The sequence below is a fragment of the Lupinus angustifolius genome, unplaced genomic scaffold (assembly GCF_001865875.1).
Source record: "Lupinus angustifolius cultivar Tanjil unplaced genomic scaffold, LupAngTanjil_v1.0 Scaffold_318_21, whole genome shotgun sequence".
NCBI classification, from domain to species: Eukaryota; Viridiplantae; Streptophyta; class Magnoliopsida; order Fabales; family Fabaceae; genus Lupinus; species Lupinus angustifolius.
Genome location: NW_017727708.1, coordinates 13637 through 20391, shown reverse-complemented (window position 1 = coordinate 20391; position 6755 = coordinate 13637).

Below are 6755 nucleotides of genomic sequence, written 5' to 3'. Positions count from 1 at the left end.
TCCTCTTCTTTTTCCTTCCTTTTTCTGCTTTTATTTTAAACTCTTAGTTTCTAAATTCATGTTTATGTTTGACCATGTATATTTTTATTTTATGCATATTGCACCATTACATTTTTCTATTCTCTACAGTTCCTTTTTTTATTATGTTTTTTTGGGTTATATGTCACTTACAAGATATATGATTTTATACTGTGAATGTTTCATCCACATATTTGTTCTATTCTTTACAATTTGTCTATGTGTAATTTTTAACAAGTAAATTTATTGCGAACTAAAGAACTCATGTGTCGGATTTTTCTAAACATTTTTTCTTCATTTAGTCAAACTGGACATGAAGGTTATTCATAAAAATGGCAGTGGAAATTTTGTTTTATGTGATTGCTAATGTTTTGACATAATAGGCATTACAACATTTAACCTTAAAATCGAAGGCTTGCATTATATAATTATTAAGATATTTACGACATTTTTTATTACTCGTAACTAATAATTAAGATATTTACGACATTTTTTATTACTCGTAACTAATAATTAAGATATTTACGACATTTTTTATTACTCGTAACTAATAATTAAGATATTTACGACATTTTTTATTACTCGTAACTAATAATTAATTAACTTGTAAAAATACATTAAAGTTACTCAATGTATATAAGAAAACTGGACTGAATTGCACAAGAGAGGAGAAAAAATATGACTTCACTACCAAATAGTAGCAACCATGGTGGTAACTAAGGTTGTTGATTGAATGAGAAAATTCAAATTTGAGAGGGTTTATAAAGCAAAAGGGTTGAATTGAAATATTTAACCTCTCTGCGTAATCTTTTTCATCATAAAATTGTCACTAGCTAAGTGGCATTCCCAACATGATCTTACTAAGATAATATGGGTGGTTGAATGTTACCACGACCATCTGTTACTTTATACCTCTATATTCTACTATTGGAACGACTGGTATAAATATAAGGGTATACTGCTAGTATATTCTAAAATATATCGCATATCTTCTATTAATTAAAAATACAAATATAAATAGCCAAATAACACAACCAAAATTCAAATGAAAAAAATAACAGTAAAGTGCATTAATCGCCAATCGTGGTGATAAATATACAAATTTATAGTACTAAAATTTTAATATATTTTTTGTAAATTTATTATTTATTAATGTGTGTTAAGGAATTATCAACTCTTATAAAGTATAAATAATGTAAAAGATATTGCTTTTACTAGACTTTGAAATGATATAAATAAAATAAAATTTAATTTTTGAATATATTTTATGAATAATCTATTTATACATCGTAGACATAAAATCTAATATATATATATATATATAGCTACTCACGTGATGCGTTATTGTGAGAAATGAGAACAATTAATATAAACCATTAGATCTTAATTGAACAGTCAAGATTAAAAGATACATGATTGATTGTAAGACCCAAATTTTTTGTTATCATATATTTTAATGAAAACAAAATAAATTTATAACTAAATAGTGCTATTATTTATTTCCAAGGGGTGGACAAGTTTTAATTAACTTTTTTCACTAAGTAGTTGCTGAAATGAATGGGGATCACCTGTCCCAAAATCAGTGTGTTCTCATATTCCAAGCTAATAGGGTTTTTCCAAGTAATGCACATATGTTACTTTAAGTTTTTAAAATTCTTTTTTTAATGAAGTGTCAATTTTTTATTGGACCAGGATAGGAAAATAAGACAGGAATGAGGACAGGTGATATGTGTCCTGCCGAAATAATATATGGCCGGTTCTCATGCAATTTTCATCGGATTTTCCAGAACCAACTTTTACCAATGAAAAAACACTTGACCCATAAAAATGAGTAAGCCTGGGTATTTTGAAGCGTGATTTAAATTTATATACAGTACAAGAATAAAATAGTATATGACATGAAAATTTGTCACCAGCTAAGTGGCATTCCAACATGAGTAAAATATTATTTGTTAAAATAATAGAGTCATGCACAATCTTAATAAAATAAAAAAGAAAGAAAGAGAAAATCATTCATTGAATGATTATTGAATTAATTGAATTCTCAATATAAAATTGAATGAGTTGAAATACAAAGATTAGGTGAACACCCCTTTATATATAACAACTAAAAATAGAATTTGTTAATCAGATAATCGATTAACTCTCTTAATTAATCAATTATCGTATGCAAACTAACTAACTGAAACAAACTGAAAAACTACTTCGTTAATCGATTAACTACGGTGTTAATCAATTAACTATTAGATAGTTAATCCATTCACTACAGTGTGGATCAACTCTTACACTATTAATCCATTAATTACGGTGTTAATCAATTAACTCTAACAAAATTTCCCATATTCTAATAGTATTTAAATTGAATCAATAGATAACTGGTACATTTCTCCTATTTAAAGAAGAATAATTTTTTGTGTGGAGAATTAATCCCATTATGATGCATATATTTCTTTATCAAGTGACATGAAAAATAAGTTTGTAGCTAGAAACAGAGAATAAAAGCATAATGATCAAACTGTATTTTTTTAATAAGATTTTTTTTAATATTATTGTGAAGTTATTTTTTTCAAAAAACTTTTGATCCTGTTGGTGCTGCGTCCCAACAGATTCTTTTTATATTGAAATCAAGCATACTAGGTGAAAACATATAAATGGTTATTTTGTTCAACCAAGGTACATATAAATGATTTTAACTAGATTTTCGTATGCTTTGTTTAAATAATGAAAGGAGGGATAAATATATATAGTTTATGCGTGCTACTATTAGCACTCTTAAATATATATTCACACTTTTTTTATCAATCATAATATTATGAAATATAAAATAAATTGCGATTCTTTCATATGGAGTGTGAATAGATAATTTAACATCACCCCTAATTTATTAAACGAAGTAATACATGAATAATTTGGACCATGCACATACTTTTTTTCTTGAAAAGTGCATATCCTTAATTCAATAATTATGATTTATTTTTCTCACTCAAAATAAAAATACTCCTTTAACATGATATTATTTCATCTAAAATTACCAATTATCCTCGAGTAGATCAATTCTTAATTTAATTTAATTCACACGATATAAGAACCTTTAGGTTGAATAATATGGCAGTGCAAAGTTGTTCATACATGAACTGCTTTGAAAACTGGATGACCCTATAAAATATGTGACAGGGGAACGTATTTCTTCACATGGGAACTTTGTTACGCGCAATTTAATAATTTATATACTTGTATTGGTATGTAAGGGACAAAAGGTTCAAGACTTCAAGTACCCAAAAAAGAAAATTTCAAGTCTCTCGGTCAAGGAATCGTTGGAATATGAGCTTTCAGAGCGCATGATGTAACTAATAGTTTATTGTGAATGTGTGTGCTAAGTCCTAACTAGTAAGAACATATAATGAATAACAAAAAGAGTCAGAGAGTTGATATTTATTAATGGTATTTGGTAGTCCAGGTCAATGTGACACCGTAATATAATTGGACCGAAGCATGGCTGTGCCAAGGTAACAATTTACCTATCTATATTTGTTAGTCTCGTGTTGGATTTATTGAATCTCTATATAAACTAAAATATCAAATATTTAATTTTTAATAATGACAGTTATTATAATGGACAATCATATATTTCAAAAAATTAATTTATTATTCATAAAATGAGGCTTGGTTATAAAAAACTATCCATACGTGTAAGTGTAAAATACTAGCAAGGACCAAGTAGCAAAGAGCAAACATGCAACACATGTTTTCATATTTTTTTGTTCTTTTAGTAGATCCATGTGATATTTCAACAATATATACTAAATTTTATATTAGATTTACATGAAATATATTAAGGAAGATGGTTAATAAATATAATGGACGGCAAGTAGATTGGATAAATTTGGATCATAATGAATGAATAAAAAGTCATTTATTAGTCCATTTAAATTATATAATTCATTCATATCCAAACTTAATGAATGAATTTTAATTCATCCACAGATCCATATTATTGGATTAGACAAATATTCAAGCCATTTTATTATTGTAATTGGAACTAAAAATATTTTTAAATAAAATCATTTTTTAAAAACCACTATTTCAATAAAGTATTTTTTTTAAATGTTTATAATTTTTTAAGAACATTTTATAAAAAAAATGAATTTTTGAAATTTTAAAACCAAATTGCAATGTTCAACAATAATACATACAACATTTAAAATTTTAAGTGTAAAATTTTTAATAGGTATTTCTATAGTTAAGAATAAAATTTTAATATTAATTGTATGAACAACTATGACATATAAGGGACTACTCTTCATGCTATAAGGAACTGCTCTTTTGCTAACGTTGTGTGGAGGAATTTGTTTAAGATCTCAGTGTCTCACCATTTCTTTCATAGTAATCTAAAGGACTGGTGCAGGGAAAATCTTCGAAAATGTGGATTCTAACCATGACCGGCCAACTTCGTTCTAAGATTCTTGCCTGAAGTGCATGTACAACCAAGGCTCTTAATCTGTTGTCTAGTCATTTGGTGTGTTCTACTATCCCTAATGTCCCTATTATTACATGGTTTACCCTGATGAAGGTTGAGTCAAGCTAAATACAGATGGATCCTTTTCTTCGGCTACTAAGATGGCGGCCTGTGGTGGGGTAGTGTGAGATCACTGTGGAGCCTTTATCTTCGCTTTTTCCAAACAACTTGGGTAGTGCTCGATTGTTCAAATTCTTCCACTTTTAAATTATCCATTAAATTATATACATTTAAATTCATTAATTCTAATTAATCAGATTTATTCTACCTTACTGTCAATAGGTAAATTCAAAGTATGACATAACACTCATTAGAAAAATATAGCAACATTATAAAATAACTACTTATATTGTTCAATCTTACTAAAACTTTATTCTTTCTCTCGGATGGCCCGTATTTTGACCATCTCATTCGAGTATGGATCAATGGTGGTGATATAAATCTTTCTCCAAAGTATTTAATACATTTGCATACCCATAGCTCAAACTCGAGATAAATAGCAAAATATCAAGAGTTTATTTTTGGAAAGATACTTATTGAGATAAACAACTACACATCTCAAAAAAATTAATTTTTTATTCATAAATTGAATGATAGTATAAAAAAACTCAAGACCAAGGGATAAGATCAAATCAAATGCTATATATCATTTAAACCATATGTCCAAACTTTTTCTTATAAACTTTGTTGTTGAATTGATATTACTTTATATTTATGTTTTTAAAATTAATATTCATTTAATTTATGTTTTACTTATCTCAAATAAAAATAATATATATTAAATATAACTCCATTTTATTCGTTTAAGACTCAAACCTAAAATTGTACTGAACAAAACTACATTATTTATCACTTTAACCTAAATTTTATTTATATTTTAATTTTGTTTGATATTCTTAAATGTGAAAGCACAACTAATATTTTTCTTTTATTAATACTAGTGTGTGCAGTGTATATTAACCTATTTTCTTATTATTTGTAAGGTATAGTCTACATGATATAAATGTCAAATATAGTAAATAAATATATTACAATTTATTTTTTTTATTTCCTTCAAACTTTTTCTTTTACTTCAACTATTTAACCACTCTCATTCAGATTATTCCTACACTTTTTCAAAAATAATTTTTTTATTCATATTATAAATAGTATGCTGTTAGTATTTATATAACAACTCAAATATTTTTATTTACCCATCTTCTATATATGACATTTTAATTCAAATACTTTCATTCAAATTATAAAGTTAAAATACTACATAAGTAACTCAATGTATAATATTATTCATATAACAAAAAAGGGAAAGGTAAAATATGTAAAAGGGAAAGAAAAAAGACATACCTAAAGGTTGGAAGAAGAGGAGAGAGAATAAAAATGGAGTCTAATTCACACTACCAATTAAATGGAGAGGGGAAACTGTCTGATGCACATGATAAGTGAGAATGAGAGATGAGTTTAAGAATTGTTCTGGCAATTTAAATAAAAATATTAATTTATATTGACTTAGTCATAATTTATATAAACATAAAATAGAATTTGTAAATAGTAAAATATGGGAACATAAATTACTTTATGGATAATTATTTTATGTTTTCCCTTTATCTATTAGTATAAATGAAATAATTCTCACAATACAAATCAGAATATATATTTTAAACTTGTGATAACATTATTAAGCACAATTATATTAATTTAGTTGATGGAATCTTGTTAGTGTTGATAGTTCTAGACTAGTTTCTTTGAAAGTGTAATAATTATTAAGAGAATTATATTCACACCCTGAGTTTTAGTGAAATTATACAAACTATCATTCTATTTTTTATACCTATAAAAAACCTCCTAATTTTTATACATACATTACATTGACTACCATTGTATGAGAAATAAGTGTGATTTTTTAAACAAAAATGAGCAATAAGTATAATCAAGTTAACAAAAAAATATGGTATATTATGGAAACAAATATAAATAGTACACGAGTCAATACATTTTTATTATTTTTTATCGTTATAATATAGTATAAAAGTGATTTAAACAATATCTCCTTAGAATTATTGATGCATTTTGTAATGAAAAAAATAATTAAAATGTTTTGACTCGTATATTATTTAGATTTGTCTTCACTCATATTTTGTTTAACTTAATTACACTTATCATCATTCAGTGGTAATCAGTGCAATGTACATATAAAAATCAGAGTTTTTTGTAGGTATAAAAAATG